This window comes from Kogia breviceps, chromosome 13 (assembly GCF_026419965.1).
Source record: "Kogia breviceps isolate mKogBre1 chromosome 13, mKogBre1 haplotype 1, whole genome shotgun sequence".
In the NCBI taxonomy this organism is placed as follows: domain Eukaryota; kingdom Metazoa; phylum Chordata; class Mammalia; order Artiodactyla; family Physeteridae; genus Kogia; species Kogia breviceps.
In genome coordinates this window covers 53338385-53364385 of record NC_081322.1, presented here as the reverse complement: position 1 = coordinate 53364385, position 26001 = coordinate 53338385, and the positions used below count along the sequence as shown (strand labels likewise).

The 26001-nt window shown below is 37.4% G+C and overlaps 1 protein-coding gene across 2 annotated transcripts in view; it reads right to left on the bottom strand.

Moving 5' to 3' along the window:
- The window catches only part of PKIB (cAMP-dependent protein kinase inhibitor beta), a 119374-nt gene that overhangs the window by 91367 nt on the left and 2006 nt on the right, over nucleotides 1–26001 (bottom strand). Inside the window, exon 2 of one of the 2 annotated variants that reach the window (XM_067010695.1) lies at nucleotides 6574–6673. The exons of the other annotated variant lie outside the window; for it this stretch is intronic. The gene's annotated coding sequence lies outside the window, so the exon portion shown is untranslated. The remainder of the gene's footprint in view (nucleotides 1–6573; nucleotides 6674–26001) is intronic. 2 annotated transcript variants of the gene reach the window in all.

Here is a 26001-nt window from a genome sequence, read left to right as displayed (position 1 = left end):
AAGGAAAACTGATAAACTGGAATTTTTTCAGTGACACTACAGAGGTGAAAAGTAATAATCAAATTCAGTTTTCCAAATAGCCTTTCATCCAATAGCACATTTATAAAGACAGAAATTGAAAAATGAAATAAATTAACCCTTCAGAAGGTAAACAAAATGTCTACACAATACAAACACAAGTTCCAAGCCCAGTTATAGAGACTGTCTCAGTCAATACAACAATGAGATATATAGCTATTTTGGCTATATTTTAAAAAATTCTTTAGTTTTGCACATGTGCCTTAATTTAAAACAAACAACAACAAAAAATCATTGCTGTTAGACCATATAGCCACTAATACTTTGCATAGAAACAATATTTTCACCAGCATCAGCTTAGTAAGTTAAAGGTACATTGAAAACAAAGGCAAGAAACAGCAACTTAATGTAATCTTCAAACTGGAAATACTCATATAGAAATCAAACCCAATGAAGTCCAATCACAGTAAAGTTTTATTAAACAATCAGTCATATAGGCACTAGTCTAAGTGCTTTATAAACATCCATTGATTTAATCTTCTTAGTAACTTTATAAGAGAGGAACTATTGTCAGTTCCATTTTACAGATGAGAACCTAACCTTCACACAGAGAGGTTAAGAAATTTACCAACTAATAAATGGCACAAGTTGGACTCAAATTGGGTAGTCAATGATTTGATCCACTGCACCGTGGCATATCTCAGAATGACTTGCTAAGACTCATGCAGCTGGATGGGGGCAAAATAAGGTCCAGAATAGAGATTTGACTTCCAACATTCAGTGCTCTTTCCACCAATTCTTCCATGTCATTTAAGTATTCAGCTAGTGCCAGAAAAACTATGAAATGTCATGTGATGGACTAATAAATAGCCACAAGCAAAACACAAGCCAAAGAAAAATTATAAAGTACTGTTGAAATTACAACTTGATGTGATGTGATTAAGCTATGGTATGCATTTAAATACCAAAAGCAAACTTTAGAGACTAACATATGGCATAATTTTAAGAAAAGTGGATTAAGTGGCTCCTTAGCAGTCAGCTCACAAAGTTGAGCCATGTTCCACATGACATACAATTAGCATATAACCACCAACCAAACTAAACCAAAGAGGAGCCATCACAGATAGGCGATGTGGATATGACCTTGAGGGACACTGTCCTTTTAGCCACCTTGCAGCAACCATGCCCACACATGGAATGGTTACACAATGAACACTTTAATAATAATTGCAGCTAAAATATTCATGATGTCTTCCAGCAATCTGAAGATACACCACTTGAGACAAATAACAAAAATTAGCTCATGTGCAACTTTTGGACAATGACTTCATTTTCTCAGTAATGATATCCTTGACCTTTTACGGTTGTGTTTAGAAAGTCAAAAGCACTACACTTCCTTTCCAATGGAGTATTATTTTTTGTGACTATAGTTACAATGTCTATGCTATTTACATGGTAGGATAATAGGTTGACATTAAATTAATCAAAAGTATTTTGTTTTCTCAAGCATTTGTAAATTAGGATTTTACAGACTGAACTTATTTGTAAGATAATCAAATTACCATAATTTTTTAAGAACATAATCAGATGAAACTTGATACTTTTCACATGATAAATCTTCACTTTCAATGTATTGGGTTGGCCAAAAAGTTTGTTTGGGTTTTTCTGTAAGATCTTATGAAAAAACACGAATGAACATTTTGGCCAACCCTATATCACTTAACTTCTACAGACTACTTTAGCAATCAAATATTTTTGCCAGCAGATAATCAAGAAGACTGGCTTGGGGTTTCCCTGCTGGCACAGTGGTTGAGAGTCCGCCTGCCGATGCAGGGGACGCGGGTTCGTGCCCCGGTCCGGGAAGATCCCGCGTGCCGCGGAGTGGCTGGGCCCGTGAGCCATGGCCACTGCGCCTGCGCGTCCGGAGCCTGTGCTCCGCAACGGGAGAGACCACGGCAGTGAAAGGCCCGCGTACCGCAAAAAAAAAAAAAAAAAAAAAAAAAAGAAAGAAAAGACTGGCTTTATGTATCTTATAAATGTATAAAATATATTGGAAAAACAAAAACAAATTTGATATGAGTAAAACTTTAAAAATATTTGCAAGCCTTTCAATCCTAGGAGTTGTCTTAGTTTAAAAGTTTAAAGTAAATAATGAAATGATGAATTATTTGTCCTAACTCCATGTAGGATAAATGATATAAATGCAAGACCACCTCACTATGAAGAACAACTGAAACTGGGTCTGGTTAAGGAAATTGCAGACCTAAGCTGGCACTAAAAACCCCTGCTTAATTAGAGAGTCAGTTCTCTGTCTTCTGTAAAATCTTGGCACACCCAAACCTTGCAGACAGCCATGCCACATTCATTAACTAGCCAGCTGTTAACAGGACAAGTATAGGGCAAAGGTTAGCTGACAAGCAAATGGAAGAGATGACTTCTGATCACCAGTGAAAACTGATTTACCTGGCCACATTCTGCTACGTAGTGGGACAGATGGGACAGGATACTTTATCCAGTGGAAAGAGATAATAATTATATTTACCTGCGCAAGGAGAGAGCAATCATAAGAAAAAAAATTGATGGATTAAAGCTAGACTGTAACCAGCCATTCTGACGGCAGGATACCAGGCAATTTGGCCCTAGGAATCCATTATCTTACTTTTCTACATCTTTATTAAACATAAGAAACACCATGATGAAAAGAACAATGAACTGGAAGCATTCTACATATATCTTATCCCATGCAATTGTTTGATTCTGAGATTTAGGCTGGTATTTCGAGGAATGTCACTAACAAGCTGTGTAGTCCAGAAAGTCATTTCTCCTCCTGCAGCCTTGTTTTCTTCATATGCAGGCTAATCCTCCATTCCGGTTTGCCTAGTTTCTTTACATTGTCCTGACTTCCCCTCTGGCTTAGCTTTTGTCATTTTCAAAAAGTCCCGGTGTTGACAATATATAAAGACATAAATGAGAATAACGTTTTCTCCTAAATCTTCCAACAATAACATCCTGTCATCCACAGGCCCAATTTCGGAGTAAGGAAGGCCACTAAACGTGAAGAGTAAATGTCTTATCAAAAAACACCGCCAAGGGGCTTCCCTGGTGGCGCAGTGGTTGAGAGTCCGCCTGCAGATGAAGAGGACACGGGTTCGTGCCCCGGTCCGGGAGGATCCCACATGCCGCGGAGTGGCTGGGCCCGTGAGCCACGCCGCTGAGCCTGTGTGTCCGGAGCCTGTGCTTTGCAACGTGAGAGGCCACAACAGTGATTTTGTAAATTTTTAAAAACACAAACCAGGACTAAATATTGGAATGGTTGCATAAATACGTGGGTAAAAGTATAAAATGAACGGGAACAATACACACTAATTCATAGATGCTTCTGAAAGGAGACTTAACTAATTGTGCCATTTTATTTCTTTAAAACGGAAGACTAAGCAAATATTATAAAATGAAATGTGTTAATTCTGAGAGGTGGGAGTTGATTTTATTCTTTGTTCTTCTTAGCATTGTTTAAATGTCTCAATATATAAATTATACTAATAAAATATACAACATGGATTACTAAAACTCTGAGTCTGAGAGTTAAGTGTAAAGCTGGTGGGCCTGACTCCTTAGAGCCCCTCATTGTATTGTCTTCAAGGGAGCCCTTCCCACATCAACGATCTCAATAACAGATCCAAGAACATTTTATCTTCAGAGAGGAGCTAATCACCAACTCCCCATCCGCAGCCCCTCACCATTTCATGTATGAATTCCTTGTGCTACTTTCCTTCCTAGTGGTACCAAGCTTCGGGAACCATCTCAGGTACCAGAGGTAGCCTGTTATAATTTCAGACAGCCATTCCTTTAATTAAATAAAAATATGTCTTTCTCTGATTCCCATCCACTCAACCTAGTTTTGCCTTCTCAATCATACAGATGATATTCCTCATATAATTGACGAAAGTTAGCATGTCATCCCTGAGGACCTTCCCAAAGCATTAAACGTCAGCCACTCTTGATGTGACCCTCTTTGGGTCTCTTCATGGTCCTCTAGTCAATTTTTCTCTGTATCTCTAGATCCTGCAGTTTACAAACCCTGGGGAATCGCAAAGTATCCTCAGCTCTGCATCCTCAGTGCTCACAACTGGCACAGAGTAAATGGGGCAAGTGCTCAATAAATACTGAATGAAGGAATGAGAAAATGAGTTTTGATTTATACACATTTATCTTTTGTATGACCACTTAACTGAAGTCTCTTATTCTAATAGTTCTCCAGTTGATTTTCTTGGGATTTTTAGTAAATTCATACACATACACACACACACACACGTGTGTGTGTGTGTGTGTGTGTGTGTGTGTGTGTATATACTTTTTTAAGGAAAAAAGATGTCATCTCTTTTCTAATAATTGTAAACTTTGAGAGACAGCATATGATAGGATTTAAAATTAAAGATTCATGAGTTAAGCCACTTGAGTGCTTATTCATCTCTACCACTTATTAGCTGTGTGACCTTGGCCAAGTTACTTAGCTTCTCTGGGCCTCAACTTCCTCATTTGTAAAATGAGAATTATAGTAGTCAATATTCCCTAGGATTGTTATGAAGATTAAATGAATTAATATTTGTAAAGTATTTAGAACAGTTTCTAGTATATATATTAAGAAATTTTAAAACGTTATTCATTTAAAAAATTTTATTGCATTGGCTAGAATTTATAGAATGATGTTAACTATAAGTGATGAAATAGGGCATGTAGTAAGTGTCTAAGGTTTTTCTGTTTTTTCTGCTTTTTCACAATTTAAACATATCTCTCTATACCTAAATTACTATGTTCTATATAGGCATGTTCTCAAAAGAAATATAGTTACATTTTATCAAATGTCATTTGAAATCTATTAGGAGGTAAAAATAGCAGTTTTATCCTTTAGTCTATGACTATGAAATTATAATAAATTTCTCAATATTGAACCACGTGTACATTTCTAGAATAAACACGATTTTCTTGTATTATTCTATTTTGTTGATTTCTACATTCCTGTATTTAGTATTTCAGTGAATTTTTGTGGTTTTCTTTTTTGTGCTCCTTTTTTTAGTGTTTTTAATTTTTTTGTTTTTTAGTTAAATGTTTTTTTAGTTAAGTACTTTTCATTAAATGAATCAGAAAAATGTTTCATCTCTTTTGTAAAGTTCGTAGAGTATGGGATAATATGTTCCTTAAAAATGTATATTTTCAACCATTGATTATAAATACCTGATGCAAACATGATACTTTGCTCATCTAAACACAGTATTTTAGCTCCTGCCAAATCTCCCTATCCAAACTGGTCAAGGACATAGGCTTAAGCATCAGACAATATCTGGCTCAAATCCTAATTTCACCACCCACTAGCTAAATGTGTGCACTTGGCAAGGTACACTTTTGTCACAGGGAATAACTATGCCTTCCTTACTTTTCCCACACAGTTATCATGAGGATTACATGAGATTGTGTTTATAAAGCACTATCCACTCCACTCACAATAAAGACTCAATTATTTTATGTTAGTCTTAATTTTCTTTAAATACAAAATTAATGTTTACAAACGTACTTGCTGTTTTTTCTTAGTATGGAGATTTCAATTGTTTATATAGAAATATAAATGCTTTTTGATACAAATTTTTCATGACATTAGTTCATAATAAAAGGTAGATTTCAATTAAAACATGTTATTCTCCACTGACACAAACTTAAAAAGTTGACAAGAAAGTAGTAAAATGCTCAGATAACACAAGAAAATGAACCCACTGCCATTGTCTAAATGAAATCGCAATGGGTTAATAGGAAAACTGTACTGGTTTTCAGAAAACCAGGCAATGAGCTTAAACCAAATGTAATGCCTTCCACTCTTTCCTGTTCCCTTGGAGCTTTGTTCTCATGGGAATCCAAGAGTGGGAGGAGGCTTCCCTCAGGCTGAGGTTTACTCCACCGTCTCTGATCTGCCATCTTCACTGCAACAGGGGAGCAAATCTCTCACTCTGAGTGGGAAAACACAGCCCTGAGGGATTGGAGGACCCTCAAATATATCAGCAGCACACAGAAAACTGTTTCTCAAAAAAGCATTGGAGATTTATGTCCACCACTTGTATGTATTGATAATAAAGCTGTCACTATGGTCTCTAAGGAGATCAGTATTAGGAGAGTAGTAAGTTTATGGGATCTGATCGGTAATACTATAAGTTTTTCTTCTGTTTTAAAGGAGATAAATTTAAAACATTATTTTGGTGGGCTAGCTGCCTCTGTTGAGAACAATTTAAATAAGCTCAGCTAAGAATGTCAATATCAAACCAAGCTCAGTCTCTGTACTCATCACTGGCCCCTGGCAGACACAGGATGGAAATGTGTAGCTCAAGTTCTCAGCATGCATGCTATTAATTTGACATTAACATTAGACTCTATCAAGCTTCCATTTAACCATATTGATCTGTTTTCTAAAATAAAGACCTCCTACTTTACACCTTTTCCTTGCTTTATAACACAAAGATATTTTCAGGGACACCCTCAATAGCAGGATTGATGGATCAAAAGGGTACCCACCTCTATCTTTTCTGCCCCCTGTGTGGTCTCAATAACTTGATAGTTTCCAGCTCCCCCCAGATTTCTCTTGATTGAGTGCTTTTTCAGTATACCATGACCCCTGAAGGAAACAAAGGGAAAAAAAGATGTATTAAGATAAACATCCTCATTCCTTGTCTCTTTCATGGGAAAGAACAAATGGTTCCTTGAGCAACAACATCCAATTTAATGACAAAATGACACATAATTTTAAAACAACTTCCATTGTTATTTTTCATTCCTCATCCTGATTTCTTTTATACATCTCTGATTTATAACAGGAGCAGGATAAATTTCCTTGAGTAAGCAGCTCAGCAGTCTCATAAATGAGGAGTGTGTTTCTTCTTATTATTTTGTTCCATTTTCAAACCCACCAATTGTATTCTGATCAATCTTGCTCGTGTTTTGCCCCAAGACTGTGTAACATAAGCAGTCAGAGACATACCCACTAAATAGTAAAGTTAACAGTATAGCAAAATATATTTTTTTCTTCAGCTTTTCAACTTTCCATTGAAAATAGTTTCAATAGCTGAGTGACAGCCTTTCTCAGATGTGTGACTTTAAAAGCCATAAATCCCTGCTTCTGAATTTCAATGCCAAGGAGCAAGGACATTATTTTCCTCAATTATATAATATGGAGATTGGAACTCTGGAAGAGAAAATCCACCCAATAAAACCTGGCCCACACATAATGCCTCAGCATCAAAAGGTAACTTGAAATTTTGCTATGAATAGGCATCTGATGCACTTGCATGGTTTTCCTGTTCCTGTTTTAGATATTTCTATATCAAAAGCCCCCATTTTAAAACTAATAATAGAGAAACCAACTGAGTTATTTTCATTTCCATATATACTTCTGAAGAGGTGGCTACAACTGATCGCTGGGTAAACCAGGCTCCCTTTACCTCAGGCAGTCTACATATTTGAGCAGACACATAACAAATGCTTAGTTGTCCTAGATGAGACAGCCATGTTTCTTTCCTGTTATGGAAATCATCTGTTCCTTTTTCTATAAAGCGTGAAGCCAGGAATGTCAATATTCCTATGCTTGTATGTGCTAACTTTACTAGGGTTATTCAGAGCAGCAGAGAGTGTAGTGCTGTTTGCCGTTTTCTTCTCTCCTTTCTAATAAACCACCAAATTCTGTCTATTCCAGGCTCAAAATTGTCCTTGAACTCACTCTTCCTTCCAACTCCATTCCCACAGGCACCATCTAATTCCACCCTCCTCACCCACACCTGCCTCCATCCCATCAGTTCTTACAGAGATTATGACATCTCTCACTAGTCTCCCTGGTTTGAGAAACGCCCCTTCCAGTCCATATTCCACAGTCCACCACTCACGTTGGGATAATAACTGAACTTGTGATTGGTATAAAACCCAGGAATTATACGTGGTAGAAGTATTTCACCATGATTCTCAAAAAAAGTCTTTTTCTCCAAATGCCAACAGCATCATGTTAGCCATCTTTCAAGTTCATCTGTAAATAATTTCATTACTCTTCTTTCCTCTGCTTCCCACATTTCCTTATAGCTTACAAGTAAGCCAGTAAAAGGAAGTCCTCAGGGTTTGTAACACAGAGGGAGAAGCACTGAACTCAGTTCCAGTTCCAGCTCATCCCTGTATCAGCTGTTGACTTTGAGGAATCATCTTTTTTGTAGGTAAATGACAGCCTTGCTTATCAAATGGGATGGAAATATTTACCCTGCTTATCTCTTCACGTTGTTTTGGGAATCAAGAAAGATCACATACAATAAAATACACATATACAATGTTATTTTATTACTCTCCCTGAAGTACTACAAAAGCAAAAGATGTGTTTCTTGTGTTTAACACTAGATTCAGTTTGGGGGTCCTAGAAAGGTAGCTGTGATCACACTCCCAAGACTTACAGCTTCCTTTTGGGATTGTGATGGTCTAAAGAGTTTTGTTTTGGCTTCCAAAGGAAAAATAAAATACCAAAGGAATCATACTCTAACATATTTGGATTCCTAAGACATACTGAAATCGAAAAGAGGAAGAAAAGGAAAAGGAACTCAAAACAATAACAAATCTTAATTGGCTGAAACTGCCATTTAATTAAAATAACTCAACTGTCACTTATGGCACAAATGTTAATACAATCTCTTTAAAACCCAGCTGAATCCTCCAGATACCACTGGACACTTTGCAATAGGAAATACATGCCCATTCCCTATCATGGTACTGTACGTTTTGAATTGGAGAAGGTATAATGTGTACAATAGGATGAGTTCATTTTGCTTCTAAAGAGGAAATAAAAAATATCAACCTGAATATCACTTCACATATAAGCAGCACTGTAGCCTCCATTTAAGTAGGTCTTATTTTAGACTCATCTCACACCAGTCAGAATGGCCATCATCAAAAAATCTACAAACAATAAATGCTGGAGAGGGTGTGGAGAAAAGGGAACCCTCTTGCACTGTTGGTGGGAATGTAAATTGATACAGCCACTATGAGAACAGTATGGAGGTTCCTTAAAAAACTAAAAATACAACTACCATACAACCCAGCAATCCCACTATTGGGCACATACCCTGAGAAAACCATAATTCGAAAAGAGTCATGTACTGAAATGTTCATTGAAGCTCTATTTACAATAGCCAGGACATGGAAGCAACCTAAGTGTCCATCAACAGATGAATGGATAAAGAAGATGTGGCACGGGGCTTCCCTGGTGGCGCAGTGGTTCGGGGTCCGCCTGCCGGTGCAGGGGACGCGGGTTCGTGCGCCGGTCCGGGAGGATCCCGCATGCCGTGCGCGGAGCAGCTGGGCCCGTGGGCCATGGCCGCTGGGCCTGCGCGTCCGGAGCCTGTGCTCCGCAGCGGGAGAGGCCACGGCGGTGAGAGGCCCCCGCGTACCGCTTAAAAAAAAAGAAGATGTGGCACATATATACAATGGAATATTACTCAGCCATCAAAAGAAACGAAATTGAGTTATTTGTAGTGAGGTGGATGGACCTAGAGTCTGTCATACAGAGTGAAGTAAGTCAGAAAGAGAAAAACAAATAACATATGCTAACACATGTATATGGAATCTAAAAAGAAAAAGAAAGAAAGAAAATGGTCATGAGGAACCTAGAGGCAAGACAGGAATAAAGATGCAGACGTACTAGAAAATGGACTTGAGGATATGGGGAGGGGGAAGGGTAAGCTGGGACAAAGTGAGAGAGTGGCAGGGATATATATACACTACCAAACATAAAATAGATAGCTAGTGGGAAGCAGCAGCATAGCACAGGGAGATCAGCTTGGTGCTTTGTGACCACCTAGAGTGGTGGGATAGGGAGGGTGGGAGAGAGGGAGATGCAAGAGGGAGGAGATACGGGGATCTATGTTTATGTATAGCTGATACACTTTGTTATACAGCAGAAACTAACACATCATTGTAAAGCAATTATACTCTAATAAAGATGTTAAAAAAATCAGGTTTCGTAATAATTTAAAATGTAATGCCTTAATTGTAATATTGCTTTTACATAACAACTTGGCAAAGTTGACCAAGAGTCTTTAAAACGTTGACCAGCTTTGACCCCACAATCCCACTATGAAACTCCCTTGACCCTTTAGGTTCCTAGGATAACCCTTTTTTTACTTTGTTTTTGTTGCTGTTGGGAGAGGAGAAAAAAGACTTTAACATTTAATAAACACCTGTTCTGTGTCATGAGCCTTGCTAGACACTTTGCATTTTATTCCACTTAATCACAATTAATCTTTCTTTTTTTTTCAAAAAAGAAAAATGGACATTTTTCAAAGCTTAAAGATGGTGAGATGCCTCTCTAAGGTCACACAGCTAATAAGTCACAGAGACAGGGTTCAAGTTCAGCTCTGTCTGACTGGAAAGCCTGCGTGATCCACTATGCATCATTGCTTCACAATGTTCCTGGACTGTTGACCTAGTTTTACATAAAACTTTTCACCTGTATTATTTTTCTCATGACTAAACAGCAATTCCTTGATGCCTTGTATCTCAAAGCTCTAAGAAACATGACTTTTTTGGAGAATTGATCAAAAACAATTCACTTATTCATTTCCTCTATTTTTTCTTTTAACCATTTCCTCTTCTTTCACATCTCATATACCAAAGAAAATATACCTCACATCTCATCCTGAAGAGAAACAACTTCAGTGCTAAATGCCTACTGAATTTATTTTGCAAATTCATAGAATTTGGATGGATATAAAAAACTTTGATTTAAAAGCCTTCTGGCTGTGGACTATAGACCCAAAGAATAAATTAAACAGACTTTGTTTAGTAAAAGATTTCATAGTTTTCACTCTCTTGCATTCTCTCATTATATCATTATAACCTAAAAACAAGTTTGTTGTGAATACCGTTTCATGTTGCCTTCATGAAATAATATGGTGCTCAAAGTATAGCATAATGATTGAGAAGCAGAGATTCTGAAGACGGACTTTCTGATTATAAATCTTTAGTGTATATATTTGGCCTGGTTACTTGACCTTTCTGGGCAGGCCTAGACTTCTCCACATGTAAAATATCCATAATAATAGTACCTCTCATATACAGTTGTTGTGGAGTTATATGACATACTAAATTTAATTTGTATAGAACAGTACCTGGCATATACTGTGCTTAATATGCTTTAGATTTATTTATATTCTTATATAACAAAGATAAATAGAATGGTTATGATATGAATGATACATATGATTAAAACAATAAAAAGTTCACATTTAAATGTTAAGTAGCTTTAAAAATAAGACATCTTAAAAAACATTAAAATTTTCTTACCGTTGATATACTATCTCAGTTCTACTCTAATAATGGCTTGTAAAACAAAAATCTGTGTGCAATTCTTATGAGGAATTTTAAAGTTTTTAAGTATTTTTTTTCAAAAAGAATATAGGTCCCTCAAAGAGTGCAGACCCCAATGCCAACAAAGAAGCCTCCCACCTTGTACCCAAAGCCCTGCTTCCTGAAACCTTTACAGGCAAACAGTTACAGCACAAGGCCAGAAATACTGAATGAAAAAATAGGGAGAGAGGAGAGGGAGATAAGAAAAGTTTACGTCACTTCTCTCTAGCCGGCCAGTGTTAATTATTTCTCTGTGATGGATGTTCATTCCTCTGCTTCACACTTTAGCCTTTCATGCAGCTGTGTGTTATTCCAAAATAATGAAAGAGCTCAACTTGGCCGTTAAAATATGTTTCTGGGTCTCCAGGAAAAGGTTTACTTAATATGGGCAACTTTAAATCCTAAAAGGAGAACTTGCCCTTCTTACAAGAGCTGATTAGTTTTGCCATTTTATCAACTCTCTGAAGAGTCATTTATGGGTTGTGTTAAATACTAAAAAATAAAATAAGATGTGGTCCTGGTGAATCTCCTACAACAGACAGAAAACTCAAAGCAATATCTCAAATATTAGTAGCAAGTTCTTGCATTGATATTGAGTCAAATACTCTGCCATGCAGGCCCACTTGACCAGATCGGAGTTAGTTTGCTGGTTTTTCTCAAATATAAATATTTGCTTTGTTAATAGGGAAAGTTACATATTCCATGAGGCATAAAGAAAAATTACTTTCCATTGACCCAGAAAACTTACCTTGCAACTATGCCTGAAGGAGAAAGGAACTGGAATGAGAGTATTTGAAAAGAGAACTCTGGCTGCCACAGCTACCTTCCTTGCTCCAAGTTCATGTTTAATTAAATTTACATCAATAATTCCATAAATTGCTTGCATGTTCACAGAACTTAAGTTATCATCTTTGATTCTAAGGTCAGATACTTACTGCTAACAACCCTTGTGCCTCTGAGGGAGGCTTGGCCCTCTGCCAGACTGTACTGCTTCTCCCATGGGATGGGCCCACCACGGCTATACAACTCCATGGGGGATGATGCGACACCAGCAGCCCCCTGGTTGCTCAGCAACAACCCCTTATGACTGCTCCTCTTGGACTACTAGGCAACAGCACTGAGCCTGACCCAGTTGCTCCCAGGCACTGCCTCTCAAGAGGGCCAGGTTAACAGGAGGCCAGGGGCCCTAAGTGACTAGTTACATAATCTAACACATTTCTTGGGATGCTCTCCAAATAAAAAATCAGAGCAGTTAGTTCCTACCCTGAAGGGTACCCTTGACAGTATCCTTAATTTAAACTCTACCCTTGAATCTTTAGAGAAGCTGACAGAAAACTAATGCATCAGAGTCAAAATCTGTGGCCAAAAAAAGTCTATTAAAAAAAAAAACCACACACATACATAAAGGAGGCCATTCTTTTTTTAATCACGTTTAAAATATGACTTTCAAACCTTTCTTAATCTCAAAGAATTTTACTATTTACATACTTTCTGTTAACAGACCCCCCAAAACGGGGAAAACTTATTAAACCACTTACTTTTATGGTAAGACTGTTCCTTAAATAGCTTAACACATAACTCTAAGTATAGCAATTTCTAGGAAAGATCTTCAATTCTTATCTATAGTTTAACCCACATTTATGTCTTCTTAGTTCTAGACTTTTAACAAATAGAAATTAGACACATTTTTCCATCCGTTAGCTGACTGACCTTTTAGGACAAGGGCAACAAACCAGTCAACCAACCTAAAAACTTACCCACACATGGAAACATGAGTCCAGCCTTGCTCCCATCTCCTCTACTGTCACTTACCTCTTTGTTGTGGAAAAAGAGATGTGTGCTCCAAGAGACATGGACTCACAGCCAGTCTACCACAGTACAAATACGATTCTACTGCTCCACTTATTCAAAACCTTTAGTCAAGGCCAAGCAATTTATTGTGAAATGCAAGGCAGTTCTGAACCGACTTCCCTTTGAACTTCCACCCATATCCACAGCTGTCCAATATACTGATTTAATTATAGTTCCCTGAATACATCACACATTTTAAGCCTCTTTCCTCTTCCTAGGACATATTCCTCTTTGCCTGGCAAACTAGTGGTTATCTTTCAAGATCTAGCAATAACATCACCTCCTCTGAGACACTGTCCCTGGTTTTAGAATTTCTTATAACCATCTCTGAGCATCGTCTACCTGATTCACACTGCTATAGCAGCATTAGTCACACTGTTTCACAGTAATTTACTTACTCAACATTAATCCCATGTCCTTCAAGGGCTAGGACCTTGTTCTGTTCAACTTGGTCTCCTTGGTGCCTGGCATATTCCTTTGCATTAAGAAGCTGTTTATACTATGGCTTTATTAATGATTAGAGAACAAAACTCCTAGGCAAAATTGTAAAATAGATGAGGAGTGGGCATTTTTAACCTCTTAATTAACCAGGGATGGGTAATAAAGCAATTCAAATCAAAACAAAAACTTAATCTCCTGACTTCTGGGCTGGTCCTCTTCCTAAATTATGATGAATCATTGAGGGCAAATAAGTAGATAACTTTTGCAGTGATCCGATCCATCCAGTAATATGGCTAAAATAATCAGATTTCCTGTGTCCCCTTTATTATAAATAATCATAATAACATGAAATTCAAGGGAGCTACATGGTCAGGTAACCAAATCACTAAAAGGTGGTTTGGAGCTGGTCTCAGGGAAAATAAATTCCCATTCAGATTAGCAACTCTTAAAGCAGTTTTTGCAGGAATCTTGGTGCAAGTAAAGTAGGGAAGAGAGCAGAAAAGAAACCAAAAAAATTAGACCTAAATAGAAAGCAAGAAAAAGCTATTCTAATTTTAAAAACCTCCTAAAAAATACTTCACAAAACAGCATTTACTCAACATCTGTCTCCTGCAAAGCACTAATTAAAAAAAAAAAAAAAAGAACATGAGCAAACAACACACAAAAGCCCACAAAAGCAGCAGCTAACAGTAATAGCATAAAGCCACTCAACCTCTTACTTCACCACTTCAATAGCTAAAGATATAGGCCTCCATTTTCAAATATAACAATGCTTTTTCTACAACTTCTTAAGTTCACATATGTGTTTATCTAAGATATTGCCAAATTTTTGATATTAGCAGTAATGTGATTGTCTAAAATAATCCATGCAATCCAAATTCTAATCAACGGACATCTAAATTTTTAGCTTATCTGTGTTAAGCTGAGAGGGAATTCTTAGTCTATTACAAGCTTGTGGTTCTACATACCCCTAAGTCTGTGCTTCGTCAAAACTAGGAAACCTGCACCCTTGGAAACACCAGAATGTACTCACAACTACATGATAAATTTTGTTTATCAAAGGAGTCTTACTTGACAGTATATATTTAAATCATGTTTTTATACTAAAACAAAATGAACACATTATATAGTGCATAATGTATATAAATATGTAAGATGAATATGAAATGTCAAAGAAACCTTGTACTTTTCTATGGAGCACTTGGAGTTATGCCTCTAGATTTCTGGGAGTTTCGCCTCTAGATTTCTGGGAGTTTCTTTGGTGGAAAAGCATGAGAAGCCCTACTCTAGGGGATTCCCTCCTAGATGTTGAGGAAAAGATTACTTTCATGTAAAAAATATATATCACCTTGGCTCTAGCATACCATGACCACTGAACTCAAAAAGTGCTACCATACTTAGACATACCATTACTTTTTTTATTGGAACTTAACCTTTATAACATCTTTTTTATTTTGAAGCAAAAATATTTCTCTATCCAACAGTCCTAAATCTTTCTGCAGGTACCTCACAGGACCAGTCTAAACTCCTATATATGTAAGACAGTCCTTCAAATAAACATAATAGTCACAAGTAATGGAGGCATACTGGATGCCAGGAAATGTGCTGGGTACTTGACAATCATTAATCAAAAAATAAAACTGCAGGTAAATAGTATCATCTTTATTCTACAAAAAAGAAGAAGTAGATGAAGAGGAGGAGAAAGGGGGAGGGGGTAAGGGGAAGGAGAGTGGGAAAGGAAACAGCCTACAAAAGGATAAGTGACTTTCCCAAAATAGCACAGCTCATTGGGAGCAGAGCTGAGCTCTAACTCCAAAGCTTGTGCTTGTTTTTCTCTTTCTTTATACATCATGTTATACTACATTTCCATGCCCACTTTCCCAGGTGTTCACTTCTCCTAGCGAAATATCTCCATTTTACAACTATTCCTTCCATCACTTCTGCAATAACAGACCATCCTGATCAATGTACGTGTGTGTGTATCTGTAGGAGTAAAATATCCAGAACTTTGGCCATGGAAGAACAGAGTTGGGCCGTCACTTCCTTTGCTCTGGATAGGATACTGCTATTGATACAACTTAAAAACATGCTACCTATGTTGGACAACCACTTGACATTATATTGAATTGGCCATAAACCAAAATTCTTTAGTATTGTTTTAACAGATTCTGCTAATAACCATTTCTTCTCTAACTGGTTTCTTTTTAAAAATGTATACAACTCTTGGGCTTCCCTGGTGGCGCAGTGGTTGAGAGTCCGCCTGCCGATGCAGGGGATACGGGTTCGTGCCCCGGTCCGGGAGGATCCCACGTGCCGCGGAGCGGCTGGGCCCGTGAGCTGTGGCCGCTGAGCCTGTGCGTCCGGAGCCTGTGCTCTGCAATGGGAGAAGCCGCGACAGTGAGAGGCCCGCGTACCACAAAAAAAAAAAAGTATATAACTCTTGTATTTACCTACATATAAACAACCTGTTAAAATAAATTTTTATTCATAGAGAGTCATAGATTATATGACTCGCTACTACTTTCAAGGATAAAAATTAGCTACAAATTTAAGTCCAAAGTTAACATCCCAGCATTTAAGATTCTTCACTACAGCCTCAATGTATCTTTCCACCCTTACTACTCCCAGCCCCTAAAATTCTACACAGCTCTGTCTCACTCTTTTCTGTATTTGTACCTTTATTCATGCTGTTCCCGCAATCAGGAATGTTTCACCCACTCATTGAAATTCTATCAGTCCTCCAAGGACCATCCCAATTACTACATTGCCTTTAAAGTCTTTCTGATTAATTTCAAAGTTTACCTTCTTCTTCTTTGAAACCCCACAGCTTTGTTTTAGTTCTTTCATAGTACCTATTACAGTCTGCCTCGCAGGAAAGGTGTGTATATTATTTTCCCTTACCTCCCCCAAACAGATAGAATCCTAAACTTCTTAAAAGAAGATGGAATCTCATTCCATTTTGCAATAATATATCACTAAACACAGTAGCTGAATCCAGGAGGATGCTTTTTAATAGATGTTTATTTGAATTTAGTTAACTGTTCATCTCAGAGATGCATGTACTGAGTTCCAAAATTCATTAAAAAATAAAGAATATCTATAACCAACCATAGAAAAGAACCTGAATATCAATGGGTACATATAGCACTAAAATATGGAATTATAGGCTCTATTTAGAATAATACAGGTACTTTTTTCACTGTATTGATCTCATGATGAAGAACTGAAATCGCATCATTCATATTGGTGTAATCATGTTGACAAAAACTGAAATCTCAAGAGATTAAGAGACTTCTTCGGGGTCACATGACTAATTAAAAGCTGAGTCGGCCTTACAACAAAGCTTTCTAATTTCTAGCTTAGTTATTTTTCTCTACTATTATCATCCAAATCATGTGTCAATACGTTTTTATAAATATTAGCTGCAAAAATATTTACGTAAGAGAGAAATATTCTCTTCTTTCTTATATATTAATAATCTTCAAATTATTATTTGTACAGGTAGAATTTAAAATAAAATTCATTAATGATGATTAAAGAGGATTATAACACACAAAATTTATTTATACAAATCTTACTTATTTTGCAACTTAACTACAAAGACAACAGTCAAGAATCAGGATATTAACAAATATTGTTGTTCAGTCAAAATAAATGTCATAAAACCTATGTCGTAAAACCTATACACTAATAATGTTCACAGTCTTCACTTATGAGCCAGTCCTACAGATTTAATCAGAGCCTGTTTATGCCTCTGGTTTGTTTTTAACCTCTTGTCACCAATTTAGAGGACAGTAAAAATTCTGCCTGCCCAACGTCCATTTCCCCGTGAGGAGCCTTTCCTCCTATAGTCACTGCATGTGATTCGTTGTTTCCGAGAATGAAGTTGAGACTCAGACCTGACATATCCAAGCTCCAAGTGCCCTGAGCCACAGTGACTGGCTCAGAAGTGATACGTGACACAAACCTGCCTCAACAGGCTTATTATTACGTTTTTCCAACCCAGCAAATGCTTAAAGACTGGGTTCATGATGCAAGTTAGTCCACCTTAGGACTGGTGCGAAAGCTACTAAGTGAAGACACTTTTTTCTCTTTGAATTGAAACTTGAGGAGTTAGGCCTGGAGCTGTTGATAGCAATTTTGTCACCAAGCAGAGCCTGAGAATGAAGCCAAGTTGAAAGAGAGTAGAGCCAAGAAGTAGAAGGGAATAGGGTCCTTACAAGATAATTTGAGCTCTAGATCAAGCTGTGACTGAAAGCTGGGTTACATAAATCTGATAAATTCTCCCATTCTCCTTAAGCCAATTTGAAGTGGATATGCTACCGTGAGCAACTGTAACATTCCTAACTAATGCACTCAGATATCTGACTTTCTCAACCCACAACAGATTCAAAAGGTCATATAGAGAGTGAACAGTAAGAGCTATTACATACATCAGATGAAGTAGCAGCTTACGGTTTGAAAGTGATGATGAAGACTGGTAACATGTAAAAAAAGAAAATAAGGAATTTCAAAAATGTGGAGTCTTTTAGTCAAGGACTTACTCCACATGGCATCCTGGGAAACCTCTCAGTCCCAGAAAAACCAGGATAGTTGCCATGCTATTTGGGAGTACAGAGATTCTTGCAGTGATTTACATAAACAAGAAGATAAGGGGTCATTAGGTCTCAGAGGACTCAAGGCAGGTGGTGGTGAGGCTCTGAGGTTGCTGTACTTGTAGGGGAGAGTGTGGTAAGCACACAGAATTCTTAGGTTCTCCATTGACTTGTACTAATTGGAAATGTGCAATCCACTGAGAAACATCTTACTCCAAGCAATCAGAGCATGGAGAGTAAAAAATAGATGGACCGAAGAATCGGCCATCCCAATGAAACCAAAGGACAAGTGTAGGTGTGAATCTTTGGATTGGTGTAAAAAAAAAGAATATAGGATGCTATGCCCAGAGAGTTTCTGAATTTGAGATTTTAAGAAGGAACAATTTCATATGATAAGTCCAGGTTGTGACTACAGAAGGGGCTGGGTGAAAAGAAGTAAAAGAGAAGACTACTGCTTGAAATTGTAGAGGTCACAAACTTAGAGGCTATGGTGTTGGGTGTAGACAGGAAGTCACCCAGACTGAGGACAGGAGACAGGTGGGAGAAGATGACTGTACACCAGTTGCTGGAGTGTTCAGTGAGGGAGGGGTTTGTTCAGGTGGTGAGTAGATCACAGGAATGAGAAATGGCAGTTGATAGCATAGCCAGATGGTTCAAAGAAACAGGAATGAGTATAAGAGTGTAGAGGAACAATGGTCTACAGGTGGGAGGGTGTATGGAGGGCATGTGACCCACCTCCCTACCCTGAGATTCATGGACGATGGAGTAATCAGCAGTCTCCAACAGGAAGGGCTCACAGGGAAGTGGGATACCCCTGGGAGAGTCAAGATTCAGGGCTAGAGAAAAAAGTGGAGGTTAAGAGGAGTTGACTGGGACTGAGCAGGTGATCCAGGGGGCGTGACAGAATGGTTTTGAAGGAAGAATAAAAAGCAGAGACTAGGTCAGGGAGAGGCAGCACAAAGCATAATAAAGTTTCAAGGCAGAGAAGAGAAATGAGCAGACAAACAATAAAAACAGAGATTTGAAGCATTAGAAAATTAACTGTTTTGCAAGGCTAACACAATTACATGTTCCAAAAATGGTAATGTGAGAATTTAGGAAGAGCTAGCAGCTATGACGTGGGATGTGGAATTCCTTTTCCTCCTGGGACCAGGTGGTGAGTGACAAACATGGATCAAAGCAGTTTAGGGAGGCAATCGAAGAGCCTGCAGTCATGTGTAGGAATGGTGGCCAGGAAGGCATGTGAGAGGGAATTCTGTGGGACTTCAGGATGATAGGGCCAGTTATAACGAGGTGGGCTCCAAGGAGGTGCAGGGGCATGGGGTGCTATTTCAAATCACTGGGGAAGGAATCAGTGACAGAACAAACGAATTTGAGACAAGACTAGTGATTAAAAAAATGTTAATAATAAAATTAGATTATCTACTTCATCCCCGACTAAAATAACTTCTAAAGGATTAAAACTTTAAATTTAAAAAGACATCAACAGTACTATTAAAAACGTAGATGAATATGTTTAAAGGGGAAAGTCCTCAGAAACTATGCAAGAAGAAATTGTCAGCTTTCACATCAACAAAATTTAAGGATTTTACAAGGCAATGCTCCCTAACACAGTTAATGGCAAACAAATGAAACTGATTAAAAAACTGCAACATAACAGACAGCAAAGAGTTAATATCCTAATGAATAAAAAGCTCTTGAAACAAACAAAAAAGGATTAAAACAGGCAAAGAATACTAAAAAGCAATTCGTAAAAATAAATCCAAAATATCCAATAAACATACTGACTAACTAAAAATATTCGGCCTCATTAGCAATCAAAGAAATACAAATATGAGGTATCTTTTCCTACTGATTTCTAAATTTTAAATTTTTAAACAGTATTAGTATGTTGGTAAAAATTTTGAGTATAAATTGCTGCAGGCTTCCTGGAAAGAAATTTTGCAAAATGTGTCAAAAATGGTTACAAGTGAATATCCACTGACCTAGCAAGTCCATGTCTAGAAGTTTATTCAAAGAGATTAATAAAACAGCCATGTACAGTGTATAAAGATCACAAACAGAGTTATCTACTATGGTATTGTTTATAAAACCAAATTTGGGAACATTCTGCATATTTACCAATAGGGGTTAGTTAAAATTTTAATAGAACACTATGTAGCCATTAAAAATATGATTTAGCACCTTGACAAGATATAGTAAGATGAAATATTAAGGGAATATGATATATTACTTTTCTTTTAAAAATCTACATATATGCAAAGAATTTTATAACTAATGGTGGAATTTAGGTGGACATTATTTTCCTCTTAATACAATTCTGAATATTTCTGATTTTCATTGCAATGTGTATGGTCTCAGAAACAGTTTCAAAATTTTAAAGTTTAAAACTTAGTGGTATTTTAAGTGGCAAACATTACCTGCCCAGAAAATTACATGTGGAATAACCCATTATAATGTAATAATAGAGAGTTGACAAAAGGATGAGACTGAAAGAAAAAAATCACCTGATTATATTTTCACATCTGTGATTCTTGGTGAATAATTTATAATAGCAAGCATATATTGTCCTTGGAAAAACTGAATTCTACATGTGAACATTGCCAATATTTAAAGCAATGCATTTTAATGAGTTATGTTTTTCTTTTCTTATCTCTGTGTTAAACTGATGATTACCACAGGGTGCAGCAAAATTAAAATGTGGCCTAACTGGAAAATTCTGTTTCATACTCTTAAGAGCTGAAATTTTATCTAGCCAAAAACTATTTCCTGGGTCACTTTGAATAATAAGAAAAATGTTATTTTAAAAAATTTGCTCTTCTTATTCATTTGTATTCTGGTAACAATTTTAAGAAGGAAAAAATAATTTACAAACTGTATACCATTATTACATTAATATAAAAACATTCTTACAAATGGACAAAGACTGGAAGATACTCAATACTGAAGCAATTTTTTTTTTTTTTTTTTTTTTTTTTTTTTTTTTTGCGGTACGCAGCCCTCTCACTGTTGTGGCCTCTCCCGTTGTGTGGAGCACAGGCTCCGGACGCGCAGGCTCAGCGGCCATAGCTCACGGGCCCAGCCGCTCCGCGGCATGTGGGATCTTCCCGGACCAGGGCACAAACCCGTGTCCCCTGCATCGGCAGGCGGACTCTCAATCACTGTGCCACCAGGGAAGCCCTAAAGCCTCTGGAAGCTTCAGGGGCCTCTTTTTTTTGGCGAAGCAATTATGTTTGAATATTAGAATTGGAATTTTAAAATCTTTCAGTGTTGGGCTTCCCTGGTGGCGCAGTGGTTGAGAATCCGCCTGCCGATGCAGGGGACACGGGTTCGTGCCCTCAGTGTTCTTAATAGTGTGACGGTTTTATGATAAAAAATATCTGAAAGAAAGAAGCTAACTAATAAACTTTTAACAATCCTTTTATAAGATAATTTGAGATGTCCTTAGATATAACTGAAACTGCTGTCCTTAGTCAGAATCATATTTCATTAATCCATATTTTAAGTGGATTACATTGAGACAAAACCCACAAAGTGAAGAACTGAACCAATTCGCTATTAGGACCAATAATAATTATTGACAGGTAATATGAAAAGTTTTCAACAAATTAGGTAAATTAAGATACTTTTTAAAAGAGTTGGTAAAAAAAAGCATCTATGAGTAAAAAAAAATGCTTTGTTTCCTCCCATTTTACAGTTACACCCAAAAAGTGTATATTTCCTTTCAAAGCATTCAAACCTAGAACCCATACATGGACTTCTCAGAGTTGGAATAACCTATACCGGGTTTTACTTGAAGCTTAATAACCTTTGGCAAAAACCCACAAACATCTCAGGGAGCTGACACAGATGTACCCTGTGAAGAAAGTATTCCCCACTTCCCCTGAAAACGTTCTCCCACTCCTCCCTGAGGCAAACAAATACAAATTATGCCCCCCATGTTGCAGACTGGTCCCATACCCATACTGTCAAACGCATATGGTGCAAAATGAATGGAAAACCTGAAATGACCTCATTTATATCTATAGCTGGGTTGGTGACAGAGGGACCATGGATGCACTGCCCAAGTTATCGTAGTGCTTATTTTGTAACCATCTTTACAACTGATACTGAAGATGGGCACATTTCACGTGGCTAGCAATCCAAAATCCAGGTATCAGCAAGGTTGGTTTCCTCTTGGGAACTCAGGAGAATCTGTTCCATGCCTCTCTCCTAGGTTCTGGTGGTGGCTGGCAAGTCTTGGAATCCCTTACATCTGCGTAACTTCAATCTCTACTTCCACTGTCACAGGCTTGCCTTCCCTCTATGAGTCTCTGTCTCTGTGTCTCTTCTCTTCTTCTTGTAAGGACACCAGTCATACTGGGTTAAAGGCCCACCCTACTACAGTATGACCTCATATTAACCAATTACAATGGCAATGACCCTATTTCTAAATAAGGTCTCATTCTGAGGTTCCAGGAAGTACATGAATTTTAGGGAGACATTATCCGACCCAGTAAACCCACCAAATCTGCCTTCATTCTTCTACTGCCATCTTTGTATATAGTACTAGTCCTCAACCTCAAGCCAAGAAGCTGAGAACCACCCTTTATTCCCACCTCCCTTTAAATTCATATCCCAGTTAACATCAAGCCTGATCACTTTCGACTCCTAATATTTCTAGACTCTGATACTCCTGTTCATCCCTAAATTCTTTATCCCTAATCCCTGAATCACTCTCTAGCACCTCTTGCTTGGGCTACAACAGTCTGTCCAATACTCCTCAAACCCAATCTTCTCCAAGCTACAAGAGTATATATAGATATATACATACAGCTTCATGGCATGTTAGAAAGATGTACAGTTGCTTTTTTGTTGTTTGTTTTTCTAACTTTTTACTACTATGAAAAGTTCTGCTTCTTTACTGCAATGAGCATAATTATGATAGACATCCTTCTTCAGGGATACAGAAACTGAGAGGCAGAGTGGTTTGTGTGCAAGCACTGTCCTTTGTAGTGTCTTCTCCTGACTTGATAGATTCTTTACAAACCTTCAGAATGCAACAAAATCCATTATATCTATAATCTAGCTTTTTATAGATTTTATTAGATTTGGGAAAGACAGACAAGAGGGGCTTATTTCAGTGTTTTGAGATTTAATATTATACCTGGCTCCAGAAGCCCCATGACAGAAGTAGATATTCTCATTTTTTAAATAAATAAAAATAAACGAATGTAATTGCATGAGTTATAAGCCATCCTTGTTTACACACACACACACACACACACACACACACACACACACACACACTGATTTTAAGAATAGCGTTTTCTTCTGAGACATATTAACCCAATCCATAAAGATTAGTGTAGAAATAAATCACTTCATGGTCATTTGATATAAGCATGTTTGGGAAGACAGCTTAACTCTTTCCTGTCTTCCACGAATTTATTCCTGAAACTATCATGCTGAACCTCAGTTTCTTCCTCTCCTTCACCGAAAAAGTGAAAACTTACAGTTAACCATGCTAATTTCCACACTCCCAAAAGGGATTCTTTTTCATCAGCACAGTAGATTTTAGGGCTTAGCAGGAAATAGGGGCTCTAAGGAGGTGGAATCCAGGAGATAGAGGAAGGCATTTAGCTCCATTTATATTGTCTATAAACGTTTCTGCTGTTGCTCTCCCAAACAAATGTTCAGGCTGTGTTGGCTCCAGACTGCACAGTCTTAAAGTACTTCTATTCCCTTGGCCCACTTTCCAGTCTGAGAAATCCTATTCTAACTGATCCAGGATCCTACGTGAGATTACTTCCTCCTATTCAGGAACATGTACAAATGTGAATTGCTTTATTCTTATATAGACAGCTCTGAACTTCTTTTCCAACCAAGCACCCAACTCTTGGACACCATCACTTTTTAAGAATGGGAGTTACTGGAGAACACAAATCTACTCTGATTTATAAAGTCCGTAGCATGCTTTATACCTGGACAGATGCATAAAACTGCTATTTGCCTTTGAGAGCATGAATGAAAAATATATCCCACTTGAGTATAAAGTAGACTACCTATCTGATTTCTCAAAGTCAACTGTACTTCCAATAAAAAGAAAAATAATAATAACCACTTGGTTTTCTGGGTATGTTCAAGTATTCTCTTTATGTAATGTCACTAACTGATAATGACTTATAAAAAGTACATTGAGCCTATTAATATAAAAATTACTGAGACCAACAGGATTCACAGAGCATGTACTAACCACAGAAGTTTTAAAACAGTAAAATAGGAGCCCTGGATTTATCCCTAATACATGATTTTTGCACATGTCAATCACTTAAACTTGGGCCTTAGATCTCTATATCTAATAAAATATGTTTAATTAGTACTTAGAAGAATTCTGTGGCATCATAATTACAGATGCTTATTTTATCATAGGATTTATAGGGTTTTTCTGATATTCAGAAAGGAATTTTTTTTTCTAACTCAATTAAAGTCTTGTGTTGAAGGAATGGAAAACCACTGAATTTACTATCAAGCCATTCAGGTCTGAGTCTCATCAACATCCTAAAATACGATTTTCAAATTGCTTTATTTCCCATTCTCAATGGAGACTGCAGGAAATTTAGTCTTAATTAAGCCTGATTTACTCTCATTTAGCATTACAAAAAAAAGAAAAAGATACTGGGGGAAGGGATGAATAGGCAGAGAACAGGATTTTTAGTGAAAATACTCCCTATGATAGATGACTACATGTCATTATGTGTTTGTCCAAAGCCATATAATGTACAACAACAAGAGTGAACCCTAAGATAAACTACGGACTTTGGGTGATTATGATTTGTCAATGTAGGTTCATCTATTGTAGCAAACATACCAGTCTGGTGAGTGAGGGAGGCTATGCGTGTGTAGGGGTAGGGGGTATTTGGGAAATCTGTACCCTCCTTTCAATTTTGCTGTGAATCTAAAACTGCTCCAAAAAAACCTGTCTTTAGAAATATTTTATTTCTGAGAAATGTTACACTTTTTTGCAAATTTGTTTGCTATATCTGAGCTCTAAATTTGAAAGGAAGCAAAGTGTTTCCTGTCCAAGTGTTTCCTGTCCTTCTCTCTATGTATATATCAAATATGAACTAGTAAGGAACATTTATTTCTCCATAATTTTCTACATTTTGTAAATACATAACTTCTACATAAAATTCACTCTATAATGCTCTTAAAAAGTTAGACATACGTTTATCATACAACCCAGCAATTGCACTGCTAAATATCTATCCAAGAGAAATGAAAACATGTACTCACAAAGACTTCCTGTGAATGTTCTTAGCATCATGATTCACAATAGCCTCAAGCTGAAAACAACCCAAATGTCCATCCACTGGCGAATGGATAGAAAAAATGTGGTATATCCATACAATGGAAAACTTCAACAATAAAGAGGAATGAAATACGGATACTCGCTACAATATAGATGAATCTCAAAAACAGTATGTTAAGTGAAAAAAAACATAAACAAAAGATCACTTTTTTTTTTTTTTTGGCCTTACTCGGGCCTCTCACTGTTGTGGCCTCTCCCGTTGCGGAGCACAGGCTCCGGACGCGCAGGCCCAGTGGCCATGGCTCACGGGCCCAGCCGCTCCGAGGCATGTGGGATCTTCCCGGAACGGTGCACGAACCCGTGTCCCCTGCATCGGCAGGCGGATTCTCAACC